The sequence below is a fragment of the Lampetra fluviatilis genome, chromosome 12 (genome assembly GCF_964198595.1).
Source record: "Lampetra fluviatilis chromosome 12, kcLamFluv1.1, whole genome shotgun sequence".
Lineage (NCBI taxonomy): Eukaryota > Metazoa > Chordata > Hyperoartia > Petromyzontiformes > Petromyzontidae > Lampetra > Lampetra fluviatilis.
In genome coordinates, this window is record NC_136286.1 from 2,835,607 (window position 1) to 2,852,450 (window position 16,844).

At 53.5% G+C, this 16,844-nt stretch overlaps 1 protein-coding gene across 1 annotated transcript in view; it reads right to left on the reverse strand.

Annotated features, from left to right (window-relative positions):
- LOC144935044 (heparan sulfate glucosamine 3-O-sulfotransferase 1-like) overlaps positions 1–14,864 on the reverse strand; it is a 74,763-nt gene extending 59,899 nt beyond the window's left edge. The window contains exon 1 of the mRNA XM_078861357.1: positions 14,476–14,864. The gene's annotated coding sequence lies outside the window, so the exon portion shown is untranslated. The remainder of the gene's footprint in view (positions 1–14,475) is intronic.
- Positions 14,865–16,844: the final 1,980 nt, after the last annotated feature.

Below are 16,844 nucleotides of genomic sequence, written 5' to 3' on the forward strand. Positions count from 1 at the left end.
GCGTGGTAAAGTTGATCCGTGTCATCTGGCCTCCTCCCACACGAAGCCAACCCCAGCCATAACCCTAACCACACACTTACAGCAAATCGCCAGGCCATTTTTTTTACTCCACAGTTCGCGTATTCACTTTTTTGGTGGAGGAGGAGGAGGGGGGGGAGTTTCTCCTTTGGCGTTCGCGTGGTGAGTCGTGATACATCGCCACCCGCCGAGATTTGACATCTCGTTTTACTGAACACGAGTTCGGCTGGTGGTGCTCTGTAGCTCCACGTGCAGGGAGCTTCTTCACGAACCGAAGTAGAAGAAGAATCTCCATGCAAGTGCCGAGAATCGTCTGACATGATAATCAGTCTCGACGAGAGAGAGAGAAGCAGAGATCGACTCAGAGGCCCGAGCACTAACCACGGACGAGCGGGAAGGCAGCAGTCACGCAGTGAGCGCGGCGCTACCAACAATCGCCCACGCTCTACGGTCCTCTATGTATCACGTGGGAGGAAACCGGAGCACCTGGATAAAAAATAACGAAACCACGCGTGTGCGCGGCGACTAACATTCTCTCCCATACAGATAGAATAGGCGGAGTTCCCCACTTATTGCTGCAGCGACTTCTCCCGAGCAAAGCGGGGAGGGGACGGGGCTCATCTTTCGACGTCCACGGGCGGGGGAGTTTCTCGCCGTTTGGGAGCGATCCGCCGACCAAAACAGCACGCGGCACAAGCCGACAACCCCACCGGAGATCCATGGACACCGTCTACGGAGACGCAAACCAAACTCCGACGCATGTTGTACGACCTGAGAGAGTGGATCCTGGGGCTCATTAGGCCGATCTATACCGCACACGCAGCTCGCTCGCTGGTAAACAGGCGCGGCGGTCAATGATGGGCGACTGGGATTGTGAACTTCGCTTTTGCATCGCGGCGATTGATGATGCGGGGGTGAAGGACGCGTGGGGGAAACACGATATCTGGCGGACGCTGCCACAGCGGTGCAATGGTCAGCAACAAGTGGACCTGCAATCCGGAGTTCGTCGGTTTGACTCCATGTCCCGACGGGGCAGCTGAAACAAGGGCACGGCAGGTGCGCGACAGAGCAATCGCAGGGCAGCGCCAGTAAGTTTGTTTCATCTCGGCAGGATGTTGGGGACCCTGTGGCGTCATTCGAGAGGACAGGCGACCGCATCCCCCCGGTGTCGTGCTATCGAGTATCGAGTTCTGAATTCCTCCCCGCCTCTGTCGTCACCGAACAGCAAGGCCGTAGCCATGGAGTCAACATTGGGGGGGGACCACATTTTCCAGCGGGTGTCTGGGGGTCCCCTCCCCCCAGAAAAAAAATCTACATTTGAAAACGAATTTCCTGCCTAAAATATTTTAAAATTCATTAACACATGGGATGGACTTTTTTATTTATTTTTTACAATAATAATGTCTAATAGTGTTTTGTATTACATTGCTCTGTGTTTATTTTTTTATTTGTTTCCCTTTTCTTGTTTCATTGTATGTAATGGCAGAGATTAGGGATGAATAAAGTACAACCATAACCACAATCATACAAACACAAATCTATGCATTGTTATATGAAGATAAGTCCAGATATTGTGGCCAAGGTTTAGCGAATTGTTGTTTTTATTTACATAGCATAGCAATTATTTTAAAATATTTTTATAGCAATATATTGGGGGGGGACATTTTGAGCATGTTTGAATATTGGGGGGGGGATGTGTCCCCCCAATATATATTATAATTACAGCCTTGCCGAACAGTGAGCAATGTAGGTCTCGTGTGGTGGGGTCAAGTGTGAGTACTCCCACCTCTTATCTCCCACTGATTCCGGCCCCTCTCCTACCCTCTCGTAACCACCGACGCACCCCTCTATCGCGGTCACCCCACTCCTCAGCTCTTACGCGCACCTGCCATATCAACCTTTCCCGTACCATGCTACATGAAGCGCCTTGAACAGCAGGACCGTGAGCAAGCAGTCGCAGCGCTTCGCATGGAACCTCCCCCAGGCACGACGTTAAAGACCCCGTGGCATCACCAGTGAGAGTAGAAGCTACGCGACTGACGATTGCTAAACGCATCCGCCGTGACCGTCGAGGGCGCTGATTCAAGTGAGTGTGTGTGTACGTGGCAGCTTTTCGCACTCGGGCATTAAAGTCACCCGATAAAGGTGACTACATCCCGAGGGCCCACTTTAGCCAACACCTGGACGAGGAGGTCATTGAAGGCATCTGACTCATCAGCCTAGCCAGCGTCCCTCCGCTGATGTTCGTCTTTGGTGAGGGCAGCCACCACCACAGCCACCACCACCCCTTTGCCTGTTGTTGATGGGGATGCGAGCCCACAACAACCGAGGGACTCACAACTTCCCGCATCTCACTGCCACGCTCCCACGCGCCCTTCGTTCTTTTATTGAGAGGAATAGCCACTCCCTGTTCCGGTGATGTTAATCGTTCCCCCCCGTGTAGAAGACTGTCCACCCCTCATGGTGACAGGAGCCAAAACCTATCCACCGGGCCTCCTGTATTCCATTACCTCTGTCTGCCACTGTTGGTGGCCGTGAGCACGCCAACTGACTGACGTCAGCCTTTCCCCCCTATGGCATTGCTCACAAGACCACACTACAGTGTTGCCGTGTGGTTGCCCGCGGGGGTAATTATACCAGATACACGGACAAATACAAGGCAAAGAGCCCCCGTATAGCCTTAATGGACTTTTAGGGCAAGTGCTGTGACCGATCACCTCTGAAGGCCGGCACGGCGCATGAGGGGGTGGGTGGCCAGTACCACGCCCGGCCGCCTTTGTCTCCTTGGTGGCGATGTTTACACGCCACACCAGGTACTCGTTTGAGGCTGAGTTGACCTAGGGGTTGCCCAGGACAGATTTAAATAATCGTCACTGGTGTTGGCCATGAGTGGAATTCGAACTTGAGTCGCCAGGTGCGTAGCGCAGCACGCTGACCACTGCGCCACCGCTCCCCACGGATAGATACCCACACACACACACCGAGGTGGTGAGCACGAAGGTCCGTAGCACATTTCGCAAACCGCTCTGCCACCGCCCCAGCCGCAATCTTCATAAAACAGCCGCCATTTGTCACGAAGTGGCGGTGGCATCACTAATGCGCTTGTGCCAGACTAGGTGCACCTTGAGGCCACGTGAAGTCTGGAAGGCCCGCTTTTGGCAGCAGGTCATGGAACAGACCTAAGTGTTATTGGTTGATTGACTGAGATGACTGGCAGATGTACCACCTGTGTTCCCCAGTGTGTCAACTTGCTACCTTTTAGCCGCCCATCCTCCGCTGTTGTGGGAAGGTGCCTGCCTCCTAAATGCCCAGGAGCGTCCTTCTAGAGACTCCTCCATAGTGGCCGATCTTGACACCGCTCGTACCAGTCATGTGCAAGTCCAATCAGCTCCTTCCTTCTTGTACGGCATCAGTTAATCTCTTCTGTAACCCATGCCGTGCCCGGTGTTGGAAGTGATCAGGAATCAAACTCAGGTGCTTGGGTGCGTGGCGCAGCGCGCCAACTGCCGCGCCTCCACTCCCCACACACGCACACATACGCACAGTCTCTCTTTGTATAAACGCTTTTATAGACGCCTGGTGTTAAAAAAAAACCCCTCTATCCGCACAGCGATAAATCCGAGCTCCCCAGAGTCCCCGCTTGAGTTGAGAGGCCGCGAGGTCACGACCCCGCTTCCCTCTGCGTCCCGGGGGCGGGAGTGGGGGCGTCTGTGTGGTCTCAACCCAACCCCAAAACCGCAGGAGGAGCACGAGCCTCCTTCATCGGGCCCAACAGTTTTGACTCGCTGCTGGGTAAAAATGGCGTGGAAAGGGAATAGACCTGATGGATTAAAGCGTAAATCTACCTGCAGCACCGCACTCACCTGCACTTCCACCTATACTCACCTGAACTCACCTGTGCTCACCTGCACTTCCGCCTGTGCTCTGCGCTTAATTTATCACTCGATATTTTCCGGAACACTGTTAGGCTGGTTTGGGAGTGGGAATTATCATTGTAAATAACTACCACGAGAGTTCAAGGCACGCCTATCCATAATGACCATATATTGATGTACCCGATGTTCCTAAAATCCAATTAGATAGACAAAATAAAGCGAGATGGATGCGCAGGGACAAGATAGTTAGGAACTGTTCCACTTGATATAAAGTGCCGTACTGAGCTCTGTAATGGCCGCGTTATAATTACCTCAATAGAGCTAAAACTCACACATCCATTGATTTCTACATATCTGGTTGGATATTACAGGATACAATTACACTCACCAAACCACTTCTCCTCTACACTGTAGAACTTACAATTCACGTATCAACTCACCTCCATTGGAATTGCAAACACTTATGCTACTAAGCTCACCTGCATGGAACTTACAAATACAAAGAACCCCCGTATAGCCTTAACAGACTATTGGGGCAAGTGCTGTTAGTGAGCACCTATGAAGGCCGGCATGGCACGCGAGGGGGTGGGTGGCCAGCACCACGCCTGGCCGCATTTGTCTCCCCAGTGGCGATGTTTACACAGAGGCCCAGGACCGGTTCAAATAATCGTCACCGGTGTTGGCCGTGAGCGGGAATCGAACTCGGGTCGCCAGGTTCGTAGCGCAGCGCTCTTACTGCTACACTACCGCTCCATGGAACTTACAACAACAACAACCGCCATTCGCCACTAAGTGGCGGTGACGTCACCACGACGCTTGTGCCAGGCTATGTACACGTTAAGGCCACGTGAAATGTCGAACGCCCGCTGGCAGGAGGTCACGGGGCAGACCCAGGTGCCACAGGTCGACTAACTGAGATGACTGTGATGAACTTACACTCACTGATTCACCTGCACACCTCCACAGACTCGACTTGCACTGACCAAAGCCACTCACGCCGACAATGGAAACGGCCTCGGCTAACAAACTCGCTCGCACTGCATACGACTTGGCGAGCACTCATCTCCCCACTCACGCCTACAGAACCCACGCTCACGTGCTCCGTGGGCAATTTGATATTGGAGTCCGGGGTCGTCCCACGAGTGTACGAGTACAGGTGTTCGAACGGCCGGATTCGAACCCAGGTTTGTCGTCGGTGCTGGCTCGGTGCCTCTGACCTCTGAGCCACCTCGGCTGCTTGTCTCTCCCAGCATCTGCCACCACGCGTACGCAACAACACCGCGGGCGCCGCGAATCTGGGGGGGCGGGGGGGTGGTGGGGACGCGCATCCATCCATTACCCCGACTCGCATAGCGCGCGACCCCCATATGCTTCTACGGCATAACTCCACAGTTTAGGGGGCATTACGAATCCCCCATTAACATGCAATATGCGACGTGCCGGCCAATGGCTCTCCAACGTGCGCTGTGAAGAAGGACCATTATTCTAAATTGTCGCCCATTATATATAATTTTCAGAGTTTTTCTTTTTGTCCAAGGCCACAATGCTATTGACTGATGTGTTGTGTTGGGTGTTGGTACGTGCGCTTGCGCAGCGCGGTCATCGCGGCATCAGCCAACGCCCCCTCGTGTATCGATTCGCACGGAATAAGCAGAAACTCCGCTGAAAATAAAATAGCGTGTGCGTCCGTTGGCCCGTGGTCGTCGCACACCGATATTATTATTATTAAGGAGCTCGCGTTCGAGCAAATAAACCCCGCATGCCGACTTTGACATTATGAGTCTCGGCGGTAGCATTTGCCTTACAAGGCTGACCCTGCTGGTGATTGCCCAAAAGGTCGAAACCAGGTCCAGAGTTGGTACTCGCCGCTGGATAATATTGGTGTGGAAAGCCAATAGGCCCATGGATTAAAGCATCATTATATCTCCATGTGGGAGACACAGAATGGAATCGTGATTGTGTTTGCCTTCACCCCATAACTCTCCGCCAACAACCGAGTCGGTGATCGATCGCCCGTGCATTCACGTGGCTCGCGATATGGGCAGCGAGCATCGCGCGACAATATATCGATGTTCGTTGGCGGGTTTGTTTTTGTTGTTGTTGTTGTAATCGTCGTCGTAGTCGTCGATTCATGGAAAAACGACACTGCTCGCTGTTTCGCTTCAACTGACAGGGCGAGTTGAACTGCAGGACAAAACGGGGACGGAAGAGCGATACGAGAAACAATAAAAACTTAACACGTTCGTCCATAACTTCCTCGCCTTAAATAAAACAAAATAAAAACTAAATAGAGAGGCGACGTTTCGGGCAATGACTCTTCTTCATTGCGCATAAATAGCGAGGCTAGAGCGACAGAGTGGGTAGTAGGGGTTGGAGATTGTACCTACCGCCACAATAGGACGTAATGAGAATTTGTTTTATTATTAATGTTGCCTGATGACACCAGCTTCTTGTCGGAAAGGGTAAAACCTCTTCTTACTTTTCATACTTGCTACTGGCAAAAGGTCCCATGACATATTTGCTCACCCCGCGCTATAAATGCTCTAATACGTACATTGTCTTTGTACTGTTGTCTGGCCTGACCCTGGTGAGACTAGGCCATGAAGAAGGATGTCTCTGGTGTAGGCCAATCAGTGTCAAAGACAATACATCAAATATGATCAGAGCATGTTGGTTCTCATGTTCACCACAAAGTACCACGTGTGGTTAATTCAGACTTGGTTCCTTACTAAAGGTATCCATTTGGTGTTTGAACATCTTAACGCTTCCTGTGTTATTGCCAGGAAGGGTAAAATCAATTATAATTTTTCATACCAGCTTATACATTGGCATCTGGGACAAACAAAATCGATTAGTTTCGAATAGCGGACATTCCTCGACTCGCTGGGGTGCATGAAATCGGGACTACAGCTGCTCTGTAGCTGTGGCGACAGTCTTAGACTACAATGTGCAAGTCGGGCAGCAGCGTGGAGCAGCGAGTGGTAACGATTGTGACCTAACAGCAGTTATCCTCTGGGTTCGCCTCCTCGACTCTGCGCGCTGTGTGTGTGTGTGTGCACGTTCTCCACCTGCGCCTGCGTGCGTTCCCTCCACGTTCACCGATTTCCTCCCATAAGCGACGAAACAAACAAACTTGCAATGGGAATGCCGGAAAGTTTTCCGTAATTGCTCAATGGGGATGATATACTGTACACGTAGCAGCAACATCGCCCAACCCCCTCCCTCCCTACTGAGAAAAAGAAAACACTTGGCAGAAAAAGAGTCGTGAGACTCTTGCGAGGCTTTCCTGAGCAAACAGGCAAAGTGATCCTAATAATGTAAAACGCAACAGTCGCACTGAAATTGAAGGCTCGAGAGGAGAAAATAAAATACAAGCTGGCAAACTAGTCCGTTTCGGCAGCCGCTGCTACGTTCATTAAAACATATCAACAGCTTCATGAACGAATTCTCATTAACACCGAGTCGGGCATCGGAGCTGTTGAGCTGCGTGGTAAGTTGAGGTCTGGAGTGGCTGAACGGCGTGGTTGGTTGTATGAGCGTTAGTGCTGGTAAACTGCGTGTGTGGTGAGTTTAGCTCTTGGGGTTGGTGAGCTATGCGGTGAGCCGTGTAAGCAGGTTGGTGTGGGCCGGAGGTCGTAAGTAACGAATTGGGTAACAGCAACAACAACAAACGCAATATCTCAAGAGCCGCAATGCATGTGGATACGAGACGGCGTCCCTTCAATAAAGAACGTCACTTAGCATCCTTCAAGAGCCGCGCGCGGACTCAGCGAGCCGCAGGGTTTTGCCGACCCCCCCCCCCCACATCGGCGTTGTGTGGCGGCGTCCTCCGTGTGATGAGGCTACTGAGCGTGACTCCGATGTACTCTCACATGGACGGGACCACAGTTCTCGCGGGCTAAGTAATAAAGAGCCCGGCGCAAGGGCCTCCCGCGTGAATACGATTACGTTCGGGTCTTTCGGTACAATGGAGCTTCCGGAGAAATGTTTACCGGCGACAATCGGTCTGAGAATTGTACGAGCCCTGGGTCGGGTTCAACTTTCCGAGGCTCATCAACAGGGTGAGTTTGGGGCCAGTTAAAAAACATAATGCTGATGGAAAAAAAATGTGTATATATTGGTCCCGAAGCACCCATTGTGCTGTTGAATCTACATTCAATTGATGTTGTGTTAATGTGTGTATTTTAAATTATGATATTACCCACGGCCTTCTGCTGCGATATCTGCACCGGTTATGCATTCGCCCCCTCTCCCCCGCCCCAACCCCCATCCTTAATTTTACAACAACAAACCTGCACTCACCAACGTGCTGGATTATGGTCAACCAACCTCCCGACCCCCCCCCCCCCCATGACCGACACGGCATGCGGAGGGAGGGAGGGAGGCCCTGATCTAGCGGTGGATCGACAACATCGCCGACAAGTCGTGTGGACGTCGTTGTAACGTTACTCGGGTTTCCACTGTTCGCGGGCGTGTTTGTTTTTGAACGGGCAATTACACTGCAGCTGATAACCGTGGATATTTGGCAGGCGGCGATGTCCCACTTAGCGAAAGCGATCAGGCAATTTCACTTAATCAAAACAATAGGGTGCGATTGTGGCTCGCGGTGCTTTAATCACGGGCTACGGCGGGCGACCTTGCAGTAAGGACTTACATAGACAAAGATCCCCCGTGTAGCCTTCAACGGACCGTTGGGGCAAGTGCTGTTCGCAGAGCACCTGTGGAGGCCGGGCACGGCACACGACGGGGATGGGTGGCCAGCACCACGTCCAGCCGTCTTCGTCTTCCCCGTTGCTGGCGTTAATTACACACCACGCCAGGTATTTATGTAAGGCTGAGTCGACCTAGGGGATGCCCAGAACGGGTTCAAATAATCACCACTGTTATATATCGTTGTGAGCGGGAATCGAATTCGAGTCGCCGGGTTTGTATCACAGTGCGCAAACCACTGCACTCCCGCTATACATACAAACATATAAATACTTATGCACGCACGTACATGCATACATGCTTACACGTAAACATTTGAACACACTATGAATAATAACACTCAAGGGTCCACACACACAGGTTTACAAACCCCCGCTTTAGAGCACCATCTATTGGCCATTTCGCGGTCCAGTGGGATTCTGGAATTTCACACATCTCTACGTGACCCACCAACCCTTTGCCTCTAAAGCGTTCCATCATCACATTCACCATCATCATCATCATCAATCAGCCATGGTCAATCGCCTGCTGGATAAAGGCCTCCTCTCGCGATTCTGTGTTATAAGAATCCACCTAGTACCTGTACATCAGTTGATTTAATTGTTCCAATTCATTATTATTACTTTGTTGTAATGAATGCATTTAACATGCGGCGAAAGCAACGATACGATGTGATTTCGTATTTGAATAAGTGGAGTCATATATCCTGCTTCTAATTGTAAATGCAATGAATGATGATGATGACGGTAGCTCTCACGGTGTGAAGATGATGGAGAGAGAGAGCAGGGGAGAGAGGTAAAGAGAGAGAGAGGGGGGGAGGGGGGGGGGGCAGAGAGGACAGAGAGGTTGAATCGTGGAGATGAGAGAGAGGAGGGAGATGAGAGAGAGGAGAGAGATGAGATGGGGGAGGAAGATGAAGAGAGAGGGGAGATTGAGGGAGAGCCACGAGGCAGCCGCGGACAAGTTCAATTCTTCACGAGGGTGTGCGCTCAAGTGAGGGAAGAGAGAGAGAGAGGAGAGAGGGAGGAGGAAGAGCGGAGACATTGACAACTACAGGCAACGTGACAAACAGGAACACGCGGAGCCGACAGAAGCACGCACGGCAGCCTCGCCTCGGGGAAGGAGAAAAAGGCGGAGGTCTTTCTCTCCCGGGTTTTTTTTTTAAATATAAAAATCGCAGCCGTCAGATTCCCCATGGCTCCTCGCTTCGTGACGGCTCCTGACAGGCAAAGCCAAGAAGCTGCGCCTCGCTTCGTCTAGCGCGGGGGCAGAAGACGCCACTGGCATCGTCCGCCTGGTCGCTCGCTCGCTTCGAGAGACGCACGCGCGCGGCCGAGATCGGAGGAGTTCGGGGGCCCCGGATCGGAGGGGGTTCGCGACCCCCATTGTGTCTGAGCTTCATCTCAACACATTGTGGGTCACGGGACCGCGTGGTCACAACCAGGACCCATAAGCAGCGTGCGTCTTGGTTTTGTTTTATCATCACGGTTGCTGAGCACAGAAGCAAAAGATTCCTCCCCCCTCGCCCCCACCTTCAACCACCATAAACGTCAAGCGGCCAGCAACGAACAGCACTATTAAAGTTGTAATAGATGAAGAGTTGCCACGATTGTTGAGTTGAGCAAGGTTATGTTTTATACGAACGAATGAAGAAGACACGGTGGTGGTGATGATGATGGGAGAGGAGCAGTGCCAGGGAGGAAGCATACAGAGAAGTGTTGTGACCTACAGTGTGTTGAGTGCGTGGGTCGGTGAGTGGTAGGTGAGTGGGTGGAAGGGTGAGTGGTCGATGAGTGAGTGCGTTGGTGGGTGAGTGGGTGACCGAGTGGGTGAGTGAGCAGCTTGCTGTGACCTGCAGTGTGGTGAGTGGGTGGGGGAGTGGTAGGTGAGTGGGTGGAAGGGTGAGTGGTAGGTGAGTACGTGGGTGACAGAGTGGGTGAGTGTGCAACTTGCTGTGACCTGCAGTGTGGTGAGTGGGTGGGTGGGTGAGTGGTAGGTGAGTGAGTGCGTGGGTGACTGACAGGTGACCGAGTGGGTGAGTGAGCAGCTTGCTGTGACCTGCAGTGTGGTGAGTGGGTAAGTGGGTGGGTGAGTGGTAGGTGAGTGAGTGCGTGGGTGAGTGGGTGACTGGCAGGTGAGTGAGTGGGTGACATAGTGGGTGAGTGAGCAGCTTGTTGTGACCTGCAGTGTGGTGAGTGAGATGTTGTGACACGCAAGTGTGCTCGTGGTGGTGGTTGAACGCAGTGTGGGGTGACATCACACAATGTAATGTATGTTGAACTTCTTTCGCAGCGTCTGCAGCCAACCACGCTAATCGGAGGTGCGCCACAAGCGCGAGATTCGCGCGAGTTCCACTGCGGGCAGCGGAACGGCAGTGGCCGCAAAATCTCCGCCGCGCGTCAGCGCTCTGCTCCCTCGTCTCAGCACGCCGCTATGAACCCGCACAGACCTGCGTGGTGAAGTATGGTCAAATAATCCCCTAAACCCGAAGTGCATTGACAATGGGCTGCACGCGCACGCTTCTGTCCACGTCTTCGTGCACTCTCTCGCACGCGCCTGGACGCTGTTGTACATTGGGGGAGGCACGCGGAGGCAAACTACGCGTTCGTTCGCCAAACGTCCCGAATGTAGCAGCGACCCCTCCTAAAACCCCGGACCTTGAGACTCAGCGAAGGTTTTTTTTTGATTCGATCGTGATCAACCACTGCTGGACGAAGGCCTCCCCTCCCCCATCGGGACGTCGCCATCTCTCGCGACCACACGACGCCAAAGTCCCTCGAGCGCAGTGGCTCTGCGTTGCAAGGCCCGCGGGCCATTGACGGCCCCCGGTGGCCTTTTAGTGCGGCCCCCTCGACAATAACGCAAATGGTGAAAAGACTCCCCACCCATCATCATCATCGTCATCATCGTGCTGCTGTCAAACTCCAACGGTTTCAAATGTGTGGCGACCCTCACACGCTGCTGATGTCTCATCGGCGAAGTGCCCCCCTCTGAAAATCAGTGAAGAGCGCTGCTCTGGTGCCTGCACGCCAGCTGATCGCGGCCCTTCCATCTCCGCGTTGGCCGTTCCCTGGGGCGCGTCACTCTCCTGGAGCTGCCACTCGGACCTTCGTCTTTGACCGCCGGCCGACAATTCTTCTCAGCGACGGCGTCTCTTACCCAAGCCTACGTCAATTTTATGTTTTGGTGCCGGCTAAATATGACGAATGATACAAATGCATGATTATTGGGAGTAAAAGTAGTAACATCGTTATGTTAGGGGAATGGGCGATGTGTATGGCTGCAGGAGATGCGAGGGTGTGATGTGATTGGAGACGTCACTGGTGAAAGGCAGACGAAGGAGGCAATGTCTTCGGTGAATGTGTCGTCCAATGCTTCGACTTATCTAATGCCGTGGCGTGCGGTGGGGGTAAAGTGTGGCTACTCCCACGTCTTCCCAGTCGTCTGGCTAGCGTGGACGCGTAGGGCCAAAGACCCTCTCGAGGCACTATCCCTCTCTCTCTCTCTCGAGCTCCCTTCCGTAGAGGCCCTTCCTCCAGCAGTGCTTTGAGCGAGAAATTCCATGGCCGCGCCTTTCACCCATCTACTCGATTGAGTCTGAAGCTCGCGACACGTGCCCGTGGTACGGCGCAATGGGTTCATCATGGCTCCTCCAGCCACTAGAGGCCGCTACGTTTACAACAACATCGCTCGGGCAGAATTAACACAGCAACCCCCCCCACCACCCCTTGTCTCAAGCCTGCAGGGCTTAAAGCGATGACCCAGCCATGCGTGTGGGAGGAAACCGGCGGTCCCCGGAGAAACGCCACACGTACAGGTGAATAACGCTCAAAGCTCCACACGGCTAGGCTCACGAATGCATATTGATGTACTGCCATCTCATGGCCACCTCGCAGGCAAAGCCTTCGCCATCTGTCATTAGCCAGAGAAGTCTCCCAGGCTCAAAACAAAAACTGCTGAGCTTGCGCGATCAGACGAGATGGCAGTCGGGGTGCGTTTGTCCGCCGAACGGTGCGAACAAGCGGGCGCAGAGCGATGCAGACACCCAGGCAGGGGCAGCAGAAGAGAGGGGGCGAGCCCTGCGTGCAGCTGCGGGTGGGAAGGGACGGGCACGGCACATTGCCGTCCGTGACATCGGCTGAGTCGGTGGCGCGCTGGTTGGAGGCTGGCACAATCCCTGCTGATCAAGCCCAATGGAGTCGAATCCACGGCGGCTGGAGGCTCTTGTTCAATCAACGAATGCCGACCGATACGTTTTCACGAAATATATTCCGCATTTTTATCGCCCATTATTTTAGCGATATATTTTTTCGTTATTAATGTTACGTGCCTATCTGTAGATGTGACAATATTTTAATACGTATATGGCGGTGGAAATACATAATTAATTAATCACTATTATCGTGTCCGCTCAGCAAAAGCGGCCAAGCGGCATCACACTGAACGGTGCCCCCCCGCCGCCCCCGCATCCGAAATCGAACCTTCACAATTCCAACTCTCAGGCTGGAGATCATCCCACATCCCCACTGTGCGTGCTCACGGCAAGTTGCCTTCGTCCGCTAAAAAGTTAAAACTTTTTGTTGTTGTTGTTGGTCCTTTCAACGCGTATCTCATCATCGCAGTGACCCCCCACCCACCCACCCCTCTCCTGATCTCCCGACTTCAAGGTTCGCATCGCGGTCCAGGGAGATGCGATCCGACCACGACCGCCTCCCCCACGTGGCGATGTTTTCGTCTTCAGTTTGCGAAACGATCCATTCGACCCGGATTTTTAGAAACAACACAACTCGCCACCACATCCATCAACAACTCTGCCCGGGAACAGAAGACTATATCTCTCTATATATACTGTGTGTATACTGTGTGTGTATATATTACGTTGCTTTGTGTGATACCCGTGAGCAGTGGTGCACACGCACACACAACAAAAACAAACTCAACACGTTCGCCTCTACTACTTGAAAATAAAAAAATAATAATCGGCTACGTTGCGGGCAATGGTTCTGCTTGATCGCACCGGTGCAGTACAAACAAATATATGATCAGGGTAACGTTTCTTTTCTGTAGAAGAGCCAATGACCGAAACGTTGGCTTGCTAGCCTCTATAATTAGTGCTCGTCTGGTAGAAGGCGACAGTGCTGTCGCTGAAGGTGATGAGATTGTTGAATGTGCACCGCACCAGCGCAGTCAGTTAATTTGTCTGAATTATCATCGCGAGACGGCGCGGAGAACACATTACCATCTCCACCACCACCACCATCACCACCATCATCACCACCAACATCACCACCACCATTACCACCATCACCATCACCACCACCATCACCACCACCATCATCACCACCACCACAACCACCATCACCAACATCACCATCACTACCATCACCACCACCATCACTACCACCACCATCACCACCACCATCCACCTAATCACCGTCGTCGTCGTTATCCTAAGACGGAGACTGTCCCCCGTGAGCCGGTCCGTGTCTCTGTGTGCATGGTCCGTGTGTGTCTCTGTGTACATGGTCCGTGTGCGTGTCTCTGTGTACATGGTCCGTGTGCGTGTCTCTGTGTACATGGTCCGTGTGCGTGTCTCTGTGTGCATGGTCCGTGTGCGCGTCTCTGTGTGCATGGTCCGTGTGTGTGTCTCTGTGTGCATGGTCCGTGTGCGCGTCTCTGTGTGCATGGTCCGTGTGTGTGTCTTTGTGTGCATGGTCCGTGTGTGTGTCTCTGTGTGCATGGGTCACGTGTAACAAACCTGTGAGTAACGTGCTGTCATAGACGGACAGACAGACGGGTAGACGAACAAGTAGACAGACACGCAGACAGATCGTCATGGAGACAGACAACGGCACGAGCGCTCGCCACCTACCTGGGGCGACCAATGCGCCTGGTTCCCAGAGTCGCTTTGCTTCTCGTTCAGTCGCAGACTCGCGATTAATAAATCTTCACGCCTCGTGCACCAAGAGAGAGACAGAGAGCGAGTCGTGTGCATGTGTGTGTGTGCGAGAAAGATAGAGCTCTGTGCATGTGCGCGTGTGAGTCTCAACGAGAGAGATGTGCGCGCGCGCGCGCATGTGTAAGAGCGAGAGAGCGAGCGCGAGAGAGCTCTGTGTGTATGTGAGTGTCAGTGAGAGAGGCTGCGGGAGAGCGCGGAGAGAGAGAGAGGAGAGCGCGGAGAGGGACGCGCGTGACAGGCGCGGTCTCGACTCGCGCGCGCGCCCCACGCCGCTCCGCCGAACGCGTGGAAGCGCCAAGGACCTAGCGACCAATGGCGCTCGTGCAGGAGGAGTCTGATGGAGGGGGAGCAGGGGGACGTTGTGCTGGTGGAGGGGGTGGCGGGGGGGAGACGGGGAGGGGGAGCAAGAGGGGATGATTGTGAGGAGCGCACGCGTGGGGTCCGCGATGCGCGTGTCTTTGTGGGGGATGGGAGGATGAGAACAGCCGCGCCCCGATGCGAGCTCCGCGCGAGGTAGAATGGCTCTTCTTACTTCTCCTCCCCTTCCACCTCCACTTCTTCCTCTCCTGCCACCGTCGGCAGCCGTCACCTCCCACAAACTCAGAGACGAAGGTCCTCTACATGCGGATTTAACAGACTGTTGGGGGGAAGTGCTGTTAGCGAGCACTGATGAACACCAATGCACACGTGGGGGTGGGTGGCCGGGAACACGTGCCCGGCCGCCTTTGTCTCACCATCACCACCACCACACGTACCCACTCCTATCACTCATGCGCACTGTCCACCACCACACACTCGTGATTTCACCATATCATCATCACCTCCACCCAAATATATCACACGCTCACACACTACTATCAGCACCTATGTCAGCCACTCACTCCGACAATGATCAACACCAATGCACACTCACCACCACTCGGCATTCACTCTCTATCATCACCAGCAACACCACCACCACTCTCACCCACTCACCAGCACCATCCTCACGATGTCAACCGCATGAAACAGAACATCAATCAATATAACCATATCGATCACCACCACAAGCAGCAGCAGCGCATTCACCACTGCCACCACAGACACTGGCATCACTATCACCGGCAGCAGCACCACCACGAACGCATTCGGCATCGCCAAATTCATCACCACGACCCACCTACCTCGCCACAAGCACTGCATTGAAATACACACGAAGAGACAGAGAGAGAGAGGGACACATACGCGCGCACGCAGGCACCGTACACAAATGCAACAGTACAGACGCGCACAAAGACAACGATCCTCTGTATAGCCTTAACAGACTGTTGGGGCAGGTGCTGGTGGCCAGCACCACACCCGGCCGCCTTTGTCTCCCCAGTGGCGATGTTTAAACGCCGCACCAGGTACTCATTTGAGACTGAGTCAACCTAGGGGAGGCCCAGGACCGGTGCAGATAATAGTCACAGGCGTTGGCTGGAATAGAACTTATGTCGCCGGGTTCATATTGCAGCGCACTAGCCGTTATACAAAGACACAAAGACACACAAACAGACAAAGACCCGCGCACACACACAAGGACACGAAGACACTCAAGTGCGTGTGTGTGTGTCTGTGTGTGTGTGTGCGCGCGCGCGCCGGCGTTGCTGCTCACCGGTGATTTGAAAGAAAACGCCGTTAACCCGTTGTTACGCGCACGCTCGTGGCAATGTTTACACGCACAACACAATGTTCGCTTTGATCCAGCCTTTCGCGTGAGACGTTAGCAATTCTGCCCCAAGACATAGGGACGGGAGAGGCGGAGTTGTTGTGGTAGTGGTGGTGGTGGGGAGCGGTAGTGTTGCGGTTAGCGCACTGCGCTGCGAACCCTGCGACCCGAGTTCGATTCCCGCTCACTCGGCCTCAAATGAGTACGGTTAACACCGGTGATTAATATCTGTGACCGCTTCTGGGCCTCCCCTAGGTCGACTCGGCCTCAAATGAGTACCTGGTACGGTGTGTAAACATCGCCACCGGGGAGACAAATGCGGCTGGGCGTGGTGCTGGCCACCCACCCCCCCTCGTGTGCCGTTCTGGCCTTCATTAGTGCCGTAGTGATTAGCGCACTGCGCTACGAGCCCGGCGACCGAGTTCAAATCCCGCTCAAGGCCAACACCGGTGACGATTATCTGAACCGGTCCTGGGCCTCCCATCGGACGATTGATCCTCAAATGAGTACCTGGTGTGGGGTGTAAACATCCCCTCTGGGGAGACAAAGGCAGTCGGGCGTGGTGCTGGCCACCCACCCCCTCGTGTACCGTGCT